General features: G+C 46.6%; 1 long non-coding RNA gene across 1 annotated transcript in view; it reads right to left on the bottom strand.

The window, feature by feature from the left end:
- Positions 1-828, bottom strand: part of LOC138492019 (uncharacterized) — a 204143-nt gene extending 203315 nt beyond the window's left edge. The window contains exon 1 of the long non-coding RNA XR_011276129.1: positions 741-828. This is a non-coding gene — a long non-coding RNA (uncharacterized lncRNA). The remainder of the gene's footprint in view (positions 1-740) is intronic.
- Positions 829-23341: the final 22513 nt, after the last annotated feature.

The raw sequence follows: 23341 nt of genomic DNA, 5'->3' as shown, positions 1-23341 counted from the left end.
TTGGGAGAGAATGCCAATCAATCATGAGGGCCTACGTACCAGTCTAATATACAATGTTGCAGAAGCCAAACTGCTGCTGTTATTCTGCTATTAATCTGTGTTACACGTATTAGAGGTAGCTCAAGGCGTGCCTACCAGATGTGGGGCAGACAATTATGTTACTAACACCTAAAAAATGTATAAGTATATATACACAGTAGATTATGCACATAGTTATCACAATTTTCCCGATTCCTGTACGTTCCCAGTTAACAAAATTCCAGGAATCTCTGAGTTTACTGTCACACCTTTCCAGGCTATTGCCAATGTGGACAATTCCAGCATCCACCCATTTAAAAACACACACTTTATTTCCTGTTTTCACTATTCCAGTGAAGTTACAGTTAGACAATCCCAGGATACTGCCAGTTTGCAGCACCCCAAAACACCCTCGGTTTAACAGTTCCAATCTGCACTATCCCATTATATTGCCAGTTTGACCATCCCAGTTGTGGTGAGGTGCATTCCAACACAACCCCAAGGACACACAGGCTCCTAAAATCACTGCAAACCCCTTCTCCATGGATGGACACCAGAGTCCTCCACAATCCTCAGTGTGCACACAGTCTAGATTTACCGCAATTTTCACGAAGCTGAAATGTTCAAAGGATAAAAGGCCGAAAGTTATTTTATCAAAAATAACTTTCGGTTTTCTCTCCCATGAACATTTCAGACTATCCCTTTGCTCCCCACCCCCTTACTTTCCTGTCGGCGCACACCTCCTTCTGTGCTGCCATCTTCAGCATCCCTCTGTGACGCCTTCTCTTGCGTGTATCGCAACCCAGCGCCGCAGGGTCCACTTTTCCTTTAAAAAAAAATAAAAAAAACTTTATTGAGACGGGAGCGGCGGACACCCTTGCAACCCCTGATCACATTACAGTGAAGAAGTGTGCATGGGACACTCCTGCAGTCTCCGCTGCACTTCTTCACTGTAATGATTTGTATGGCATATTTGTTCACATTTTTAGGCTATACAGGATTTTCGTACAGCCTAAATTCAGTCAAATATGCCATGCATTTTTGACGAATGACTGCCTAGGGTCCCTACAAACCTCGGGGTCTCCAAGAAACCATGCGTGCCCACATTCTCCAGAAAACCCTGCCACAAACTGAGTCGTGCTGCTGAGAGGCCGCACCCATTCCTCATTCACTGGGTGTCCTAAGTTGGTTACTTATTCCTGCTCCCTGGCCCCTCACTCGCACTTTTATTTATTTCATTCAATGTTTCTTTTTTAAGTGATCATTTCTATTGATATTCTATGCAAGGAGACGCACGTATACATCTCTTAAATGCAGACCCCTCGTTCATAAAGTTCCTAAGTGGGGTACTGTGTTGCAATTGACTCTTTCATCTGCTCCCTGGTAATGGTAAATAGGAAATGCTAGGGCCGCAGTAAGTCTTGACAGCTTGTCAGCAGCTGGCCCGACCTGTCCCCCAAATCTGCCGGAATTAGTAAAGATTACATTATAACACGTTAAAAGAATGCATGACAGCATGCAAAAGTGTGAACCAGATTTATAACAATGTTGCTTGTTTATAGTTAAATGTTAAAAAATCTCAGTACAAAAAAAGGAACCGAGAAACGCAACTATGTATAATAATGACTTGTGCGAGGTTAGCGCAGCTGTGAAGCATATCATTAAAATGCAAAGGATACAGCCGTCAACTGGTGTTTTGCACATAATTCAGGATGCAGAGTGCCAAGAGTCCAGAGTCCCAAGGGTTGGGTCCAGAGTCCAACAAGTCCAGAGTTTGATCCTCGAAAACCTCAACTAATCCAAAGGTCAAAGTCACTCTACAAAGGTTCTGTCTTAAGAGGACAACCCCTCCAGTGAAGAATCCAAGCCAGGTTGGAGAAATTGACAATTACTGGACATTAGTATCTCAGGGAGAAAGGGGTTTGAGGTCTTGTAATTGTCCAGTGATGACCAGGTTGGACCAGCAGAGGCCTATTATGTCATGTCTATCGGCCCTTTTTTTATGTTCATGGAAGCAGATGTTGGGCAGTGACCAGGTTCTTCCTCCTGCTTGAGTGGCCTTGTACACGTCCAGAGGTGACTACAGTCTTCTTCCAAGACCAAGAGTGGCTTCAAGGATGTACGTGATCGTCCTCCAGTATCCAGAGAGGAGCAGGGATTGGGAGATAAGTCTGGGTCGAACCCAGAGGCAATGCGTCTAAGTTGGGTACAAGCCCTGCTCTCTACAGTTAGGCAGCAAATGGGAGGCTTCAGATTCCCTACCAGCATGCAAATATGCAAATGTGGGCTTGTTAAATCTCAAACGTTGATGCATTGCCCTATCAGTTGCTGAGATATCAACCACCCTCCTTTAAGTGTTTGGAACAGAGAGTTTTAACTTGGGAACACAGTGGGAGCTTGAAAGGGGCACAGACCCTCCCGCAGTCTGTAACCCTATGCACTAGCCGGGGCACAGGCAACCTCTTGTGGTGAACCAGGCCCCAATGGCCAGGAAGAAGGAGGAGTTTAATTTGATTTTAAATGTATATTGCGCAAAAGCCGGGCAGAATACACTGTATCTGAGTGCAGATATTAATAATACTCATAAGAATTGTAAAAGAACAAATTGTTAAAAAGCAGTTAAGGGAGTTCAAAATGGCCGCTGGCACAGAGTAGACGTGCCGACAGCTCTCCTCCGATCCTGAGCTGGAGGAGGTGCCCCACCACCCCACCAGCACCCCGGATCCACATAGAAAAAAAGCCCCTGCATCAGCGGTAGTCAGGGAGAACACAACGTGAAGCCCCCCCCTCCCCCCGAGGACTATCCGGCCCGGAGCGCCGCTCTAGTTGAGAGCACAGGCACAAAGAGAAGGAGAGAGAAGGTGATCGCCAGACAGAGGCAGAAGAGGAAAGCACCCACCCGGCATCGGCGAAGAGGGTCGCCGGCAGCAAGTATCCAGGACGCGGGTCGGTGGAAGCAGACTGCAGTGGAGGTGGAGCAGAGTCGGGTACCTCCCGTGCACCGGCGGAGAGGAGCAGCAAGGCGAGCCCCACAGTCTGTGAAACGAGGAGGGGCATGCGAGGAGTGGAGCCGCGCACAACAGGAGGCCCAGCGGCAGAGAGCAACGGCCCAGGCACACGACTACCAGGGGAGGCGCAGCCCCTAAAGAGAGTTAAGAGGGGCCGCAGCAGGAAGTGTGCCCCGCATGCGGACCGCAGGACTGGCAACAGCAGAATAAGAGGCAAGTCAGAGACCCAAGAGTGGGCGGGTCTCCTTTCCCCCCTACCCCTGGAGAAGAGTGTGGAAGCGGCAAGGCCGGGGAGATCTTGAGGGGAAGGTGGAGCGAGATGGTGAGTGCGAGCCCCCGATGTGCCATGAAGAGAGGAGGACACCTGGACAAATCCCCATTGCGTAATACCTGGAGACAAGGTTGAGCATGATTACGAGGTACCCTGGGCTGTTGGGGATGCCCAATCTTGAGGGGGCCTGAGTGATCGCGAGTCTAACCTGAGATCCCCAAACAATAAACAGTTGACTGTGGTGGTCTTGTGCTCCCCTCCGGTCTCCATCAGGACCATCAGGATCTGTTCTGCTGTTGGCCTTTCCAGAATTGTGTCACCCACCACACACCCCTTGCTTAAATCAACTCTCCCAAGGTAAAGAAGAGGCGGAAGTCCCGGCTGAGGGGGAAGACAGGGCCGGTCGGAGGCATACAGCGGTCCAGAGGGGGCCGCTCCGGAGACCCAGCTGGGGTGGCTTGAAGTGGCAGAGAGGAGACAGAGCAGCAAAAGAGAGACAAGAGGAGGTGGACGAGGGGGGAAACCTCCGGTAAAGGGGAGATCCGGGGGAAGGCAGAAAAGCCTCAGAAGCACCCAGTGCCATGACGAGGATTCACTCAGGCATGGAGGCCCAGGGGGACCATGACAACCAAGACCAAAGGAAGAGGGGGAAAGACCACCCAAGTCCCGAGTGACACCCCAGGCACCCTCCATGCTATGTGGCCCATACAAGACACCAGTGACGGGGCCAAGAGCAACCAGGAAGGGATAGCGGAAAGCAGCACCTCCGGAGGCACGGACGGTCTGGCCCAGATGTCAAAGCAGGACTTTCTGGGCGAGATGCACGCTTTACAGACCAGCTTAGCAAAGACGTTCCAAGACCAATTTCAGCTCATGCGGTCCGACCTGAACAAAGCCCTAGGGGAGATCCGACAGGAGGTTCGGCAACTGGGGGAGAGGACAGACCTACTAGAAAAGGGCCTCCAAGAAGTGGACAAGGAAATGACAGCCAACAGTGAAGACTTCTTATCGGGAATCCATGGATCACAGTCTAGAATTGACTATATCTGGGTCTCAGCGGGCTTGGTCGGTAAGATTCGGGAGGTGAACACGGGTCCTATAGGGATTGCGGACCACAAGCCGGTTTCTATCATCCTTGAGCTGGGACGCAAGGAAAGAGGGGTGTGGGGTTGGAAATACCCCAAGTCCCTGCTTAGAGACCCGGTAATCAGAGGGGAAATGGAGGAGAAGATTAAGAACTTCTTTGCAACCAACAAGAAGGGGGACACGAGGGAAGACATAAGATGGGATGCATTTAAGGCCACGCTGAGGAGGGAATTGATAGCAGCGTCCGCTCAAAGGGTAAAGCAACTGAAGGCGTTGGAAGCGCAATTAGAAGCAGAGGTGGAGGCAGCAAGGCAAAAGGCTGGCATGACCCCAACCAGGTCCGCCATGAGAGAGTACAGAAGGGCATATGGGCAACTAGAAGTCCTCTGCACTAAAAAGGCCAAAGGGGCTCTGTTCACCGTTTGCCAAAAATACTATGCCAAAGCAAATAAGGCAGACGCACTGTCAGCGCGCCTACTGAGGGGGGGCGAGATCAAGGAACGCGATTGCAGCCCTGAAAACAGGGACGGGGGAGTGGACCATGGGATCGGGGGATATCCAGGAAGCGTTACCCGAATATTATGATACTCTTTATACCGCACAAAACCCCCAGGCCCATCTACAGGAAAGGTTCTTGGAAAGGGTACAGTTGCAGAGAATTGGGAGGGAGGCACGAGACGCCCTTAATTGAGAAATCAGCGAGGATGAAATAAAAAGAGTGATCAGAGCCCTACCACCGAACAAGGCCCCGGGTCCAGACGGGTATACCGCAGCCTTTTATAAAACATCCGTAATGGAGCTAATCCCGCACTTAACCTCGCTTTTCAATACTTTTAGGCTGACGGGCAGAATAGCTCCTTCTATGGAGGAGGCTAAGCTGACCCTTATACTTAAACCCAATAAGGATCATGAGGAGAGAACTCCCTATAGGCCCATTGCGTTGATAAACATTGACACCAAGATCTTTACAAAGATCTTGGCAAACAGGTTGGAGAACTACCTTCCGGACCTGATCCACCCAGATCAGGCAGGCTTTGTCAGAGGCAGTCAGACGGCGGACAGCATCAGGCGAGTGGCCCATTTAGTGGAAAAGGCACAACAAACAGACACTCCCGCGGTCCTCTTAGCGTTGGATGCAGAAAAAGCATTCTAACACGTGGAATGGCCCTTTCTGTTCTGGGTGCTGCAGAAAATGGGATTTAGAGGGAAATTCCTGACAATGGTCCAAGCCAACTACCAGCGCATCTGAACTTCCAGTAGTAGACAAGCAATGGGTGAAGATGGACAGAGCGGTAGAACACTGTAACCTGGCAGAAGTGCTATGGTTACCAAAACAATACAGACCAAAGCACTTGTACGAGAGCACTATCACCAAGCTCATGGCGGACAACTGGGACAAATTGGTGGGAACCAAGGGGATAACAACCTTTCCATCACCCTTCACGCCTATCTTTAACCATATGGACTTTACACCGGGGACGGAGAAGGGGGCATTTCAGCAATGGCAGGACGGGGGTTGTAGGAAGTTGAGTGATATGTTTCGAGGGGAGGGAATACTCTCCTTTGAGGATTGCAAAAGGAAATTCACAGTACAGGATGGAGTGAGACTAAGGTACGCGCAAATAAGGCATTGGGTGCTACACCCCACGAACAGGCTAGTAGTGACCACGGAGACAACGAAATGTGAAAAATTCCTCCTATCTAACGACAGGGCCAAGGGGTTAATATCCAACCTTTACAAGATACTGGACAACGCAAATGCCAGACAACAGTGGACCTATATGCGGAGGTGGGAGCAGGTCCTGGGGAGGGACATCAGCAGGGAGGAATGGGAGAGGTTGTGGAGGAGGATACCCAAGCTGGCAAAGGCCTCCCAACTGCAAGAAGTGTGGTACAAAATCTTGCTTGGCTGGCACTACACTCCGGCCCACCTGCACAGAATATACCCGGGAACCTCTGGGAACTGCTGGAGGGGTTGTGGGATGGAGGGCACAGTGGAGCATATCTGGTGGAGAAGTCCGAAAATTGAACCATTCTGGAGGGAGGTACAGAGGGCGCAGGATCAGGCCTATGGACCAGGGGGCGGTAGATCACCGGAACAGATCCTTTTGGGAATTAGAGGGAGCACAGAAGTAGGGGAAACCAGAACAAGGGAAAAGGTGAGAGTAATCTTGGCGCTGGCAGCTATGATGATAATAGCACAAAGGTGGAAACAACCAGAAGTTCCCATGATGCAGGATTGGCTCAGAAAGATTTGGGAAATAATAGCCCTTGAGTGGGCAACATATGCCATGGACAATAAGGTGCAGAACTTTGCAGCGGACTGGGGGGAAACACTGGCCTTTCTTAAAGATGACTTTGGGGTGATGTGGTGTCCGCAGCGATTAAGACTGCTTGATCTACAATGAACTTTGGTGATATATACATGAGAGGAATGGACCAGGGACAGAGTGGAAGTTGCCTCCAGGGGGTTGGGGGGGAGGAGAGGGATTGTTGGGGGAATGGTTAAACATGTTGTAAAATTTAATTAAGAGTTTTTTTTTTTAAAAAAAGCAGTTAAGAAACATTAGTTGAAAAGACAGGTCTTAAGGGATTTACGTAAAGAGGGAAGAGAATAAATGTAGCACAAATGACTAGGAAGTGAATTTTAAAGGCGGGGTCCCAGAACAGAGAAATGCCTATATTAGAGGGGCTGTTTCTGACACACCTTCAATTGGCAACAGACTTGACAATATTTGTACATGCATAACGAGGAGCATAGACCCTGTGTTGAGTGCTCACCTTCATACACGCATAGCGAGGAGCATAGACCTCGTGTTGTGTGCTCACCTTCATACACACATAGCGAGGAACATTGACCTCGTGTTGTGTGCTCACCTTCATACCTGCATAGCGAGGAGCACAGACCTCGTGTTGTGTGCTCACCTTCATACACGCATAGCGAGGAGCATAGACCTCGTGTTGTGTGCTCACCTTCCTACATGCATAGAGAGGAGCATAAACCATGTGTCGTGTGCTCACTTTCATACACGCATAGCGAGGAGCATAGACCTCATTTTGACTGCTCACCTTCATACACGCATAGCGAGGAGCGTAGACCTTGTGTTGTGTGCTCACCTTCATACACGCATATCGAGGTGCATAGACCTCGTGTTGAGTGCTCACCTTCATACATGAATAGCGAGGAGCATAGATCTCATGTTGTGTGCTCACCTTCATATATGCATAGCAAGGAGAATAGACCTCGTTTTGAGTGCTCACCTTCATACACGCATAGTTAGGAGCATAGACCTCATGTTGAGTGCTCACCTTCATACACACATAACGAGGAGCATAGACCTCATGTTGAGTGCTCACCTTCATACACACATAGCGATGAGCTTAGACATCGTGTTGAGTGCTCCCCTTCATACACGCATAGCGAGGAACACCTCGTGTTGTGTGCTCACCATCATACACGAATAGCAAGGAGAATAGACTTTGTTTTGAGTGCTCACCTTCATACACGCATAATGAGGAGCATAGACATCGTGTTGAGAGCTAACCTTCTTACACGCATAGCGAGGAGCATAGACCTTGTTTTGAGTGCTCACCTTCATACACACATAGCAAGGAGCATAGACCTTGTGTTATGTGCTCAACTTCGTAAACGCTTAGCGAGGAGAATAGACCTTGTTTTGAGTGCTCACCTTCATACATGCATAGCGAGGAGCATAGACCTTGTGTTCAGTGCTCACCTTCATACATGCATAGCGAGGAGCATGAACCCTGTGTTGAGTGCTCACCTTCATACACACATAGCAAGGAGCATAGACCTCGTGTTGAGTGCTCACCTTCATACACGCATAGCGTGGAGCATAGCGAGGAGCATAGACCTCATGTTGAGTGCTGGCCTTCATACACGCATAACGAGGGGCATAGACATTGTGTTGAGTGCTCACCTTCATACACGCATAGCGAGGAGCATGGACCTTGTGTTGTGTGCTTACCTTCATACACGCATAGCGTGGAGCATAGCGAGGAGCATAGACCTCATGTTGAGTGCTCGCCTTCATACACGCATAACGAGGGGCATAGACATTGTGTTGAGTGCTCACCTTCATACACGCATAGTGAGGAGCATACACCTTGTTTTGAGTGCTCACCTTCATACACACATAGCAAGGAGCATAGGCCTTGTGTTGTGTGCTCACCTTCATACACACATATCGAGGCGCATAGACCTTGTGTTGAGTGCTCACCTTCATACACGCATAGCGAGGAGTATAGACCTCTTGTTGAGTGCTCACCTTCATACGCACATAGCAAGGAGCATAGACCTCGTGTTCAGTGCTCACCTTCATACATGCATAGGGAGGAGCATAGACCTCATGTTGAGTGCTGGCCTTCATACACGCATAACGAGGGGCATAGACATTGTGTTGAGTGCTCACCTTCATACACGCATAGCGAGGAGCATGGACCTTGTGTTGTGTGCTTACCTTCATACACGCATAGCGTGGAGCATAGCGAGGAGCATAGACCTCATGTTGAGTGCTCGCCTTCATACACGCATAACGAGGGGCATAGACATTGTGTTGAGTGCTCACCTTCATACACGCATAGTGAGGAGCATACACCTTGTTTTGAGTGCTCACCTTCATACACACATAGCAAGGAGCATAGGCCTTGTGTTGTGTGCTCACCTTCATACACACATATCGAGGCGCATAGACCTTGTGTTGAGTGCTCACCTTCATACACGCATAGCGAGGAGTATAGACCTCTTGTTGAGTGCTCACCTTCATACGCACATAGCAAGGAGCATAGACCTCGTGTTCAGTGCTCACCTTCATACATGCATAGGGAGGAGCATAGACCTTGTTTTGAGTGCTCACCATTGAAATGGAGCCAGGCTGCATGCCACATCTTTGAACCATTGAATTGGATCATTATAGCAGTGGTTATTAGAGATGCTTAGAAAGTTTAGGATCTGGCAAGAAATGATATATTAAATAGCATGATATTTTAATCATTACTATTATTCAGCATGGGGTCCGTGAAAACAGCTTCCTAAATTGTAATTGCAAATGTTGACATGCGCTTTTGTTAGCAGTGAATGCTATGCTCCCATTCACTTGTGGAAATGATAAATGATGACACCTTCAATTGACCCTATGGTTGTCAACATTTATACATACAACAGTGTCCAATCCCCCCAGCCTAGGGTGGGCTACCTTTGGTTAACTCAACTGTCGATAGTTTATGCCTGGCAAATGGCATTGCTGCCAACAAGCACCAAACAGAAACGTTGATTGGATGGTGGGAGCGAGGAGGCGTAGCTTAGGGAATAAGTTGTCGAACCAGGAGACGTGTGATCCAATCAAAAATGTTCCCATTTCTCAAAATCCTCTGCTCCTGGGCAACCTAGTTTACGGCCTGTGCCTCAGTTCACAAATGGGCTCACCAAGAAACAGACCAAATTCTGTATACATCACTAGATAAAAACCAAACAGGCATGTGCACATAGTTTGGGCAAGCCCCGGCATGGGCTGTGGAGTTCTCTGGTTATATTTTTCAGAGGTTGAGCAGGCCCCTGCATGGGCTGTGGAGTTCTCTGGTTATATTTACAGAGGTTGAGCAGGCCCCTGCATGGGCTGTGGAGTTCTCTGGCTATATTTACAGAGGTTGAGCAGGCCCCTGAATGGGCTGTGGAGTTCTCTGGCTATATTTACAGAGGTTGAGCAGGCCCCGGCATGGGCTGTGGAGTTGTCTGGTTATATTTACAGAGGTTGAGCTGGCCCCGGCATGGGCTGTGGAGTTCTCTGGTTATATTTACAGAGGTTGAGCAGGCCCCTGAATGGGCTGTGGAGTTCTCTGGTTATATTTACAGAGGTTGAGCAGGCCTCTGCATGGGCTGTGGAGTTCTCTGGTTATATTTACAGAGGTTGAGCAGGCCCCGGCATGGGCTGTGGAGTTCTCTGGTTATATTTACAGAGGTTGAGCAGGCCCCTGAATGGGCTGTGGAGTTCTCTGGTTATATTTACAGAGGTTGAGCAGGCCCCTGCATGGGCTGTGGAGTTCTCTGGTTATATTTACAGAGGTTGCGCAGGCCCCTGCATGGGCTGTGGAGTTCTCTGGTTATATTTACAGAGGTTGAGCAGGCCCCTGCATGGGCTGTGGAGTTCTCTGGTTATATTTACAGAGGTTGCGCAGGCCCCTGCATGGGCTGTGGAGTTCTCTGGTTATATTTACAGAGGTTGAGCAGGCCCCTGCATGGGCTGTGGAGTTCTCTGGTTATATTTACAGAGGTTGAGCAGGCCCCTGCATGGGCTGTGGAGTTCTCTGGTTATATTTACAGAGGTTGAGCAGGCCCCTGCATGGGCTGTGGTGTTCTTTGGTTATATTTACAGAGGTTGCGCAGGCCCCTGAATGGCTGGTGATATAAGCAGGTGGGGGTTAGTTTGTTTTTTTGCTTTTTGGGGGCGATCAACCTTTGCATGCTTTTTAAATCATGTTCTGCTACATTAATCAAATTGAAACTACTAAAACTATAGCTCCCACAATACATTGAAGTAGTAAATGAAAGCCAATCAACTGATCCTAAAATAGTTGTCGTGATGCCTTGGAGACACATGGCCACACTATACCGTTTTTCCGAGACATAGGGGCCAAAACATTTGCGCCAATTGATAGGAAAACATTTGTATCCATTATGTGTATTGCTTTTCTACAAGTTTTGGGCAGAGGTGTGAGGAGTTTGAGAAAACAGAGGCTAACGGGCTAGAGCAGAATAAGTTCAGAAGACTGATTGGGTTTTGTTCAACCGGATAACTGACATTGTTTTGTGTTATATGTATCTGGACACAATATCATGCACATACATCATGTTACGTGCATTGCATTATATAGCATGGCACCATATCATATAGCATGGCACACATATCATATAGCATGGCACTCATATCATTGCCGGGTACTCCTGCACAATGCCAGGTTTTTCCTTAAGCCGGCGGCAACTTGCACAGTTTACTAGACATGTCAATAATTTTCCCTTCTGCTTACTCTATATGCCATAAATTGCCACTGCTTGGCAGATGTTGGCATTATACAAGTACTCACTCCATTAGACAGCTATGCCCAAATATTCATGCAATTTTTCGACAAATTGGCATCGCATACTCACTCTCGCCATATGCCAGGTCTTGCCCTTATATGCCCATGAGTTCTGACCATTTGGCAGAACTTTGTGATCATTTCAACTACTGATATCATATGACAACATGACTGGATCATGTTATAAGATACCCCCAGCCCCCTCCTCTATAGTGATTAGAAGCTGCTTTGCGGCGCTGTTAGCAAGCTTTTCACGTTGGCAGACGCTTTTAAACGACTTACAATCTCCTCCTGTCGAAAGGACAATTAGTCTGATGCTGAGTGACTAGATGTAATGTTCCTTAGAGCATCCTATGAAATACATCAAAAAGATTACATGAAACTTAATGTCATTTCTACGCCGTGTAAATAATGAAGTAACGTATAGGGCGTACCAACCAATAGGAACAACAACTGAGGGAAAATAATCCGACCAGTGTTCCCCAAATGAAACTCATTTGTTTAGCCTTTGCAGATGTCGCTAACAATGTCCTTTACTGTCTCTATTGCTTCATCACCCAAGGCGGGGGTCAATATGGAATCACACTATTGACCCATAGTACTTGACTCACTATGCTAATTTGATTTCTTCTCTACCATTACTACCTATTTCGAGTCTTAACTTTTCCCCCAACCATCTACTATTCTTTTATTTAATTTGTACTCTATTCATAACTTTAGAGATTTGTTCATAAATTGTATGGCACTTGAAATGTTGGTTCACGTATTCATGAATTTCTTGCTTACTTTCTGTAAGATATGGTTGTATCTTCCCTACATGGATTCAATATAAACCACAATATGCAAATTCATTTGCTTAAGAAACAATAATAACAAATACAAAATATTTCAATTTATATGTGTGCAGAGTGTTTTTTTCACGTCCAATAATGGTAAGTGGCACAATGAATGTAAAATCCCCATCCTAAGTGAATCTGATCCAAATTATTGTATTGTATTGTATTCGGTTTTTTATATAGCGCTCTTTCCCCATGTGTATCGCCTCAATGCGCTTTGTGGTTGGAACGCCCTTTGTGACCGTAGTCAATGTGGTGGAGGCTCTAAGAGTTTTAGATTCAGAGATGCATGTGTGCATTTTCGCCAGTCTAGGACTTAGGTGGCTGGCTAAGCTCGACTAAACAGCCCAGAAAGGTCAGGCACGTGGGTGGGCGCTGTTGGTGGTTTGCGATACAGTACTATTGTTGGGAGAGTCGATGTGTGGCCTGCTATACCAAATTTCTTTTAGTTGGTAGTCGCTGTATGCTAGTGGCAGAGGTGTTGAGGTACATCAGCTGCATTCCACGTTGTATGGATGTTTGGCCGTGCCTGCTGCCAGTGTCCACAGACGTGGTTTTAAGTATACGTGCCGTAGGCTTCAATGTTGTTTGGCTGCATCGAACTTTGTCCGGTGTGGACGGCATGGTCTCATTATTCATTGTCTCTCTGGTGCGAGAGGCTAAGCGGCGAGGGCGAGTGAGTGTATTGCGGTATGCCACAGCAAAGGCTGCTGGCTTCCCTGGTGTAGCAATGAGGTTTATTGCGGTACGCCACAGCGAATGGAGCAAATGGATTTTTTATTTCTACGCAGTTGGAGAAGGCCTTGGCTTCACAGTATGGCTGACGTGAGAATAATTCAATTAAACTAGAGATTCCTAAAGAGCGGGAGAGACCTATGTTTCAAAGGATGTTAGTTATAGACACATTCGCTTTTGAGACTTCTGTATAGTGGGAGAGAGGCCTATGTTTCACAAGATGGCAGATCTAAACACATTCGCATTTGAGACTCCTGGATAGTGGGAGCGATGCCTATGTGTCATAGAATGGTAGATTCAAAACACCCAGGTTTGAAACTCCTAGAAGCTTTGAAACTCCTAGACAGTGGGAGAGAGGCCTAAGTCTCAGTATGGCAGATAAAAACACATTCTTTATTTATTATTTTTATTTGCATATAATCTAAAAAGTAGATTTTTACAAAAAGAAGCAGAAGATATAAAGTAAACATATCATTCATTCAATCAAGTAGAAACTCATAAGTCTGTTCTCATTTGAGGCTCCTGAATAGTGGGAGAGAGGCCTAGGTTTCACAAATGGTCGATATAGATATTCCTAAATGTATGTTTTCTGGGTAGTAGCGTGGCTATTTGTAATAGAAATGGTGCCTTGTGGATACTGTCAGGGCTGCTCATGGTGGTCGCAGGTAAGTATTAGCAGGGGTAGATCACCCGGGTGATATGATATGATAGGTTACTTATATAGCACTTAATATCCAGAGGTTTCTAAGCGCAGACCGGGGGATCAAACCTGTGGTGCTCGTGACATCTTGCTTCCAAGGCGAGCACGTTGCCCCTGAGCTATCCTCCCGAGCGTGAGTTGGGGAATGGGGATTGAGGAGAGGGATGTGAGTTTGCCGTTGGTTTAGAGCTCTTCATTGCTAACTAGGGTGCCCATCACAGGGTTCATTTTCCATGAGCCAAACGTTGGGTGGGGTAGAGTTAATTGTTTGCTTAGGTCAATGAGGTATTCTAATTTACCAGTGGTAAGATGCCCCCCTTTTTTGGTTCTTAGGTGCCAGCCATGTAACCTCACTTCATTGGCTGGAACGGCACCACTTTCCACAGCTCTATCTCCCGCCCTCTTCTCTGCACCCACTCCGCTTCTTCTCCTGGAGCATTGGGAACACCATACGTGTGGTATGTTAAGCACTATGGTCCTGATTCGCAGAGCATTTTCCTATGGGATTGCAGCATTATAAAACGCTTCTGTGAATCAGGCCCTATGTCAGTCGCCTAATCTTAACTATACATTTGAAATATGTTTTTCTCAGTTTGGTTCCATTTCCAGAGGCTGCTGCTAGTGTTTGGAAGAAGAGACTGCATGTCTGCATTAGCTGCTTCTGTGGCAGCAGCATCTGGGAGAGTGCCGTGTGTTAAGATCATTTTAAAAACATGAGATAATGATGACAAGGAATTCCTATTCGTAATATTGTGGCATATGCTCTTGTCCACTTACTCATTTTAAGCAAAAGTCAATAAAACTATTTAAGTCGCAAGGAATTAGTGAGGTTGGAAGAGACTGCAGCACAGGGTTTACACATACACGCAAACATATTCCATTCAACTTAGGGAGATGGGAGTCCAGCCCTAGTAATTACTTTGCATTTGGGACTTGTAGTCCATGATTTCACATTATAAATCCAAGACTATAAATCCCAGAATTCAAAGGGAAGAAAAACAGGCCTGCCCAAGCACCTCTCTTTTGAATGAATGTGTCATGTCTGCATGTATGTTTGCGGTATGGGAGCATGCTGTCGTGGGGGAGGGGGCGCATTCCAGTCTTACAGGGGCCCTTTTCTTCAGCTATTTTAGCTGTGGGCTGCTAAGTGGAAATCCAGGCGCGCAACCTAGCCTGCTGTTTCCGAATCGTGGAGGGCATGACTAATGTTGGTAGTGAAAGAGAAATAACTCTGGGGAGTTACACATTCAACCTGCTCAGCGACATGTGGTTTTACAGGGCCCCTGAGGCCCCGGGGAAGTCGGCTCCGTCCTGACAGCATGCTCGCAAAACAGGCTGTCATCCCTTTCCCTGCAGTGGCATCAGTTAAAGCTTATATTCCTGAGTGTGACGTCATCCAGTGCCAAGGTGTATATCATAGCGCCACTCTGAGATGTACATCAGTCCTCAGTGCCATGCCATCGCTCCTGCTTCTTTGTTAAATATACCTGTCTCCCACCCTCAGTGTTACCTCCAGTCGAGCGCTTTAAGTTGAATAGGACATTGAGAGGGGCTTAATGACTGCTTAGGAACCACTGGCAGCCGAGGAGCCTGTAAAAGACATGGGCCTGTGTAATGAAGCACGGGCCTAACAGGCATGGGCGTAATTACAGGGGGGTTTGTCCCCCCAACTTCTGTGTCATGCCTTTTTGTCCCCCCCATCTTTTGGAAGGAGGGCAGGTGGGCCTCTATCATCAATAATGTAATAGGAAAGCACAAGGCAAGCTGGGGTGCTCAACAAGGCTTGCGCTGTCTCATTACATAATGCTGAGATGCCTGGTAGCCGCGCTGCAACACATTAAGGGCTGGGGTGCCCTGCGTGGCTCAGTCCCTCACCCTGGCTGGCCTGACTCAAAGTCAGCAGCCAAGGTGTTGAAATGGGTGTTGCAGAGCCTGGCGCCTGTGCTGTCACGCTAGCAGCAGCACTTCCGGGGCCAGTGACGCAGAGCATTGCTTTCCAGCTTTGTGTTTGTGCGACACACAGACAGGAACTAGGAAGCTCATTAAACTTCCTGGTTTCTGTCTGGAGGCGCATGATTGCGAAGAGGTTAGGTCGGTGTAACATGAGACGTGGCCTGCGCAGAATTTGAAAGCAGAGCAGAGGTACTTTAAAAAAATATATATATATTTAATAGTGTTTGTTTGTTGGGGAGCTCTGTCCAAGCCTTCTGAGGCAAAATACATGCAAACTTTCTAATTATCATATGGATTGCACCAACAGAAGTGACTTCACAGAAAAGGACATTGCAAGGCGCATCATCAGTCTTGGATACTTGGAGGCACCATCGAAGTGACTTTAGAATAAGTTGACATAAATAAGCCAAGTGGCAGATAACTTTGTGTTGAAAAATACTTAAGTAGCACTATTGTTATATGTGGAGCAACTCTATAGTCATTAGGCTTTTCCATTATAATAGCATGATACATTAACATAAGCTTTGAAGTGAATCAGAATCACTTACAGAGCTGCAGATAAGGCACAATGTGATTAAATAATTTGCTCAGGATCACACACTTGGTTAAATGGTGAAAATGGGATCTGGACAATTTAAGCGACCGTGCACATCTTTCCAGGCTTAGTTATATAGATATTTATTAAGGTTTTGCTTTACATTTCATATGCTTATTATTTATATAATACATAGAACATATAATTATTTATAGCAATGCATTAGAAGCAAACCACATTACATAATAAACTAGCCTTTCACAGTAAACTAACTATACACTATATACATTGTCATAGAAATATGTTCTCCCCATTCTGCATGCAAAGTCACAATAGCATCATGCAAATTACTGTGAGCCTAACAAATCCTACTTGGGTTTTAAAGCCATTGTCATTATTTCATAAAGCATGCACCATTATGCACCCTTCTCACTTTTGATCACTCCCTCCCATTCACATTTCTAAAGGGACAAAAGTCCCTGCTAATAGTACCCGCCTCCCTTCAGTGCCTAATGGCTCACATTGTAATACTCTATTGATACAGAGCAACGTGAGGACCCTGTGCTGCCCGGCGCTCATTGGGACATTGTACTAGCAGAGGGACACCTCTACCATTCGGAACGGGTAAGGTGTCCTGCTGCCAGGAAAATGAGAGTGATGAGCTGGAATTGTTCAGCACATTGTCCTGCCAGCGGGACACTTTTGCCGTTGGGCACCCTCTTTGAGGTACCGAATGGGAGAGGTGTCCCAATGACACATGTCGGTCTGGCTCTTAAAAGAGCTATGGGGGGACAGCTTGACCACCCCTTTGCGACTCTCCTGCTCGGTACTCCACTGCTTGGAGTCATTTGAACACAGGAAAACATACCTTAATTTTAATCAGTCAGAATCTTGTAAAACAAATCTATCAGCACATAGACATATAAGAAGCTGTGGCAAACCCAAGTTTGAAGATATATGGCATTTAAAAATCTATACCAATTATACTTGGTCACCCACTGCACTGCATTAACCAATGGTTTCGGCCTATGAATGAAAGGAAAAATCTGGCAAATTGATGACATTCCAGTGAATCTGGTCCTTTCGGCCATTGGCTTTATTGTTCAGCTAGGTCAAGTCAACATAGCCCAAAACTTCAGGTATCAGGGGGTGATAATGTCTGGTCTGCTCAATGGACGTTGCACCACTGTTTCCATGAGTTATTGTAAATGTACATATAAATATTGTGTGTACCCAGTGCATGACACTGGAGGTGCTGGGTGCATTTGTGTGTGAGTGAGTGTGTGCAAGCATATGTGTGTTGACCTCTGTGTCTGAATGAATGATAAATAATGCATTGTTTGTATGTTATAGTGGAATTGAGTTTGTGAATGCTATGTTGTGTCATTGGGTGCATGGCAGGCCAGCTGAAGATGTGTGGGGGTCCAACTGAATTTTAAAGATACGCCACCAGTCTTATGCAAGTTATAACAGAGCATCAGCAATGGACTCTTGTGATGTAGTAGTTTAATGTTATCCCTCAGGGATTTAGGTTGTTTGACCAACGTACAAAATCACAGCGGAATTAACCGTAGTCTTTTTCGCTGCAAATAAGTTTTTACCTCAGTACAAAAAACCAAACCCATGTCCCCTCAAACCAACAGTACACCCATAAACCCCCCACTTACCTTTTCTCCATCCGCTGCCTCTCCTGTAACCTGCAGCGCCAGCTCCATCCCTTTAACGTGGCTTGGATCTGACGCTGCAGCATCCCTTTTCTTCTTTTTTTTGTTGGGTCCCCTGCCACCAATGCTGAGGAAGCGGGGGACACCCCGCAACTGTGGAAGCCAAAAATACCAAACATGGGCTGAGGAGGCCACCCCTCTGACCACTGCTCTTCATGTTCGGTCTCTTCGTCTTCAAACTAATGGTGGTGACCGAATTCAGTCAAATCTACCATTCGACCAAATTTCTTTTATCAATTTGGCCGAAACGATCCCTCAGAGCCACCATCCGCCCTTCCTTCACCCCACCCCTTTCCTACAGTTGTCATGCCCCCCCCCCAACATATTCAGCAAACTTACTCCACTGCTAACAGGAGCTGACGAGGTTTTCTACCTGGAATAAAAGGGAGTAAAATATATTGTAAAAGGTCTGGTAAAACTAATAGAATTAATGTGTCGTTAAAAAATGGACTAGAATAAAAATATGAAAACATAAAATTACAATCAAAATAAGTCAATGGGGGTGCCAATCCCTCAGTTCTTTTGAAGGAAATCTATGATTCTTATGTTTTACTTAAAAAATTCTAATGATTTCAATAAAATATGTTGCATATTATATTTCCCCATTCAGGCTTTTAGAAAACAAATAATACAACTCCAAATATGGGCAATTGAATCTGTGATTCTAAATGTGGCTGATAGTGGCATTTACTGGGAAGAGGAGTATTATCACATTTGATCTTTTCTTTATTAACTTCAGCTCGTGGGAAATCAGGTGAGGCCGGGACCTTGGTTCAGAGAGCAGAGTCCTGGCTCAAAAGACACTTTTCAGACACTGCTGGGCCTGAGCCCAGGCAAAGCTTGGCCCACTTCCAGCCCTGGTCACAGCATCCTTCACTACAAAATGCTATATATCTGTTCAGTCGGCCTCGGTGTCATGCCCTCGTCCAGGCCACCTTGTTATATCATGGTCCAGTAGCAGGCTGAGAGCACAGCCTGGTTCACAAAGCAACATCAAAGATTTGTTGGGTATGGTTATCTCCTTCACCAGTGCACACTGGGCTTCAGGCCACCAACGGGCGACCAAACTCTCTGGCCTGCCCATAGCGAGCATCAAGGAGCAGCGTCTTACTAATCCTGATAACGATGTTTCAGCTGTGCTAGTTGTTCTGCACCTTTCTGCGGCTTTTGACACAGTGGACCATGCAATAATTCTTGATGGCCGGATACGGGTAAGGTGGTCTGTCACATCTCTGTACTGGATAAAAATCTTACGGTCTGCGGGAGCCAACAAATGTGTGTGTTAGCAACATTGTCAAAAGTGAAGAAAAGCTCATGTGGGGTGCCACAAGGCTCAGCAATATCCAAGCTGCTATCCACACCATCCATCAGCGACGGCTGGTGCAGCTATTGCCCCATCTAGTTTACTTCCATATGTACATTGACATTCCAAACCATCTCCGGTTTAACAAAGGATCAAGGAACAGCAACACATTTACAGTGCCTAGGGCACATTCACTTCTGCATGCAGAAACAAAACCGGCCTCCCTTTAGCGAGGCTTAAGGCCTGTGTTCCCCCTTATTCCAGTCCACTCTAGTCCTAAAGAAAAAACAAGGCCTCTGCTTGTTCCCTCCATCTCGCTGATAAATGCAATTGGGAATAAAATACAAACTTCTCACTTTTTTGCTACACAGGAAAGTCCTCCTGCTCTTTCTGGCTAATTGCAAGGGGTAACATAGTCTTCTCAAAATCTTCTTCCGAACCTCAATTCCATGTGTGCTAAAATATCAATGAAATGATGAGCGTCAATCCTACTCATGGCCAGTAGATGTCACTATTGTAGAGAGGCAGATGTATACATCATCTCTAGTGCCCTCCCCCTAACCTCTGTCATACTGGAATAGCTGCAAGAGAGCATTGTGTGTGACACCATGTATCGTCCCAATACCGTATCAAAGATATGAGGGACGTTATGCATTCAGACAACCGTATCGAATGTACCCTCGCAGTGACGTGGTGGAATGATGTCGGCATACACCACTGGACATAGAAGTGTTATAAGAGAAATCAGACCAGAGGAAAGTGACGTGATGAAGAGAAGACACATTGACACACTGAAACGATATGTGAATATTTAACAAATGAAGATGTAACTGAAGTAGCAAGAGCAACATGTATGCTAATACGAAGAAATCATATCCATGCTTTAAAAAAGTGAGAAGAGAATCAGTAAATGAATATACGCAGAAGCGCAAGGTAGATGAGATATATAGAAGCTTGCTGCAGTAGAAAATATAACATGAGGAAAGCGGCCATGATGAAAAGATGGACATCAGACTTGTGTTCAAAATAACCAAACTACCTCAGAGACAGAACAGGGCTGCAGAGCTAAAATGTGCTGGAAAACAGCTTCTTGTGAGGCATACAGAATATCTATTTTTTGGGATCAAGGATACCACATCAAGAAATAATTGCAAGACACAAGTGGAGTCAAAGAGGATAAGCTAAATACGCACAACATATTTCTTGTAGATTATGTATAGGAGAAAATATTTGCAAGTGCCATGTATTGAACATTTAAAGGTGAAAGAATCATACACAAGATGGAGCAACAAAGTCTCCAGAGGCCAAGAAGAGTAATCGCACCCAGTATAATTGAATTAAATAGCACTAAATAAAAGGTAAAAATTGACAAAATTATAGTCTCCTCACACATGATTCAGGGCTCAAAAACAAGGCCTATTAATTAAGCTTCAACTGAAGGTAGTGATGTACCTACACTCCCTTAAAAGCCCCAGAGAAGAGAACAGTCAGCAAGGCCAACTGCAAAGAAGAAGTCTTGGCTTAGGGCCTAACTGACGAGGGATGGTAGGCTAATTGACTAAGCGGGTAGTGGTCTGATTTGTCCCCCACACCTGGGTTTCGTTTTGCTCACGTGCTGCTAACAAGCCCGAATGTCCAAGGTTGGGAGAGAATGCCAACCAATCATGAGGTCCTACGTAGCAGTGTAATATACAATGTTGCAGAAGCCAAACTGCTGCTGTTATTCTGCTATTCATCTGTATTATATGTATTAGAGGTAGTTCAAGGCGTGCCTACCAGATATCTGGCAGCCAAATATGTTACTGACACCTAAACAATATATAACTACAGATGTTTACTTAAGCAATCCCTCCTTTCGATACGTTTTTACTGTTGCCACGTAGGATGATGTCATAGCTGAGGTACATTGAGGTATAAAGCCTTTGTATGATTGAAATATCGCTGAGAATGTTTCAGCTGCAATTTGTCTGTTCACCAGGTTTCCCTACTTTATTTGAGCTGATAATAAAGTAGTATTTTTCTATATTCTTTGACTCTGTCTGGTAATTTGGGTCTTAGATCATTTATTGGCAATTCCATCTGGCACTTGGAAGGCTCCAGGTGCTACTGCACACTATCAGACCATGTTTAGAATCACATCATTAGCTCTATACATTGGGACTTAGAATAGTTGTTGTGCAATACTCTGAAGGTAAGATATAGCATGTTTTATTTTTGAAACAGGTTATTATAATGAAGTCTTGCAATTAGAATGATTGAAAATGTTTAATTAATACACAAGAATCATGGCTTTCCTCCAAAAGGACGGAGGAATTGGAACCTGCAGGGACCTATCATGATTATATTTTATCATTATTTATTTTATATATTTTACCTATCATGGTTATTTTTTAGGTGATTCTTTCAGTTGCTGATTAAGTATATTATACTGTGCAGACCTTTTTAAATGGATTTTGCTTATATACCACGTACAAAATCTTATCAGTGTCCCTTGGGCCACGCCTTCAGTTACAATGGCCAAAATCTTGTAATGGTTCCTTAGCTATTTGTGATTCTTAGGCTGCAGTACACAGCTCTTAAGGCCCGTCACCAAATGTTCTGCGAAGTAGCTGTCAGGCATGTTGGTGTTCTGTTTGAGACTGCTTTGCAGGTGTTACATGCAGTGTTGAATATGATCCTGGTGGAGAGTGTGATCCAGTGAAGCTCACACACTGTTGGAGAGACACAGTCACATGTGCAGGCACCTGTAATGAGGCGGGCAGCAGCATTGTGGGCTGCTTTGAGGGGGGCCATGTGTGCGACCGGAAGCCCAGTAATGAGGGCATTTCACATCCTGGTATATGAGATTAAGGGGGTAATTCATAGAATTCAGCACACAAGTGGCGAACGCGGCTGGTGCACAGTGTGCGCATGCGGCAGTCTGCGCCAGCCGAGTGCGCCTAAATCCATTTCCGCGCACAGCGAATTCATGGATTTCAACATCCATAACCAGCTGTGGCGCAGAGTAGTGCAGCGACCCTGCAGCAGCACCAGTTACGCCCCCAACCCCTCCCTGTGCCATGAACAGCGCACAAATCCTGTACATGGTGCAGAGACCAGTGGACCAGCCTACAGCCCCCCAACCATGAATGCGAGCGGGGTACGTGTATTATGGGGGTGCGCGGGGATAATCACACGCGATTGGCCCTGTGCGAGTGGGGTACGTGTATTTCGGGGTGCGCGGGAAGTTTTACCCACGATTGGCCTTGTGCGAGCGGGGTACATGTATTACAGGGGTGCGCGGGGAGAATCACAAGTGATTGGCCCTGTGCAAGCGGGGTACGTGTATTTTGGGGGTGCGCAGGAAGTTTTGACCGCAATTGGCCTTGTGCGAGCGGGGTATGTGTATTACGGGGTGCGCGGGGAGAATCACACACGATCGGCCCTGTGCGAGTGGGGGACGTGTATTTCGGGGGTGCGCGGGAAGTTTTACACGCGATTGGCCTTGTGCGAGCGGGGTATGTGTATTACGGGGGTGCGCGGGGATAATCACACGCGATGGCCCTGTGCGAGCGGGGTATGTGTATTTCGGGGGTGTGCGGGAAGTTTTACCCGCGATTGGCCTTGTGCAAGCGGGGTACGTGTATTACGGGGGTGCACAAGGAGAATCACACGCGATTGGCCATGTGCGAGCGGGGTATGTGTATTTTCCGGGGTGCGCGGGAAGTTTTACACACGATTGGCCTTGTGCGAGCGGGGTACATGTATTACGGGGTGCGTGGGGAGAATCACACGCGATCGGCCCTGTGCGAGCGGGGTATGTGTATTTCGGGGGTGCGCAGGAAATTTTACACGCGATTGGCCTTGTGCGAGCGGGGTACGTGTATTACGGGGGTGCGCGGGGAGAATCACACGCGATTGGTCCTGTGCGAGTGAGGTACGTGTATTTCGGGGGTGCGTGGGAAGTTTTACCCGCGATTGGCCTTGTGTGAGCGGGGTACGTGTATTACGGGGGTGCACGGGGAGAATCACACGCGATTGGCCCTGTGCGGGCGGGTATGTGTATTTCGGGGGTGCACGGGAAGTTTTACACACGAT

The sequence above is a fragment of the Ambystoma mexicanum genome, chromosome 10 (assembly GCF_040938575.1).
Source record: "Ambystoma mexicanum isolate Mex_15411 chromosome 10, UKY_AmexF1_1, whole genome shotgun sequence".
Classification (NCBI taxonomy): Eukaryota; Metazoa; Chordata; class Amphibia; order Caudata; family Ambystomatidae; genus Ambystoma; species Ambystoma mexicanum.
Note: the sequence above shows the minus strand (reverse complement) of the source record. Positions and strands in the feature narration are given on the sequence as shown.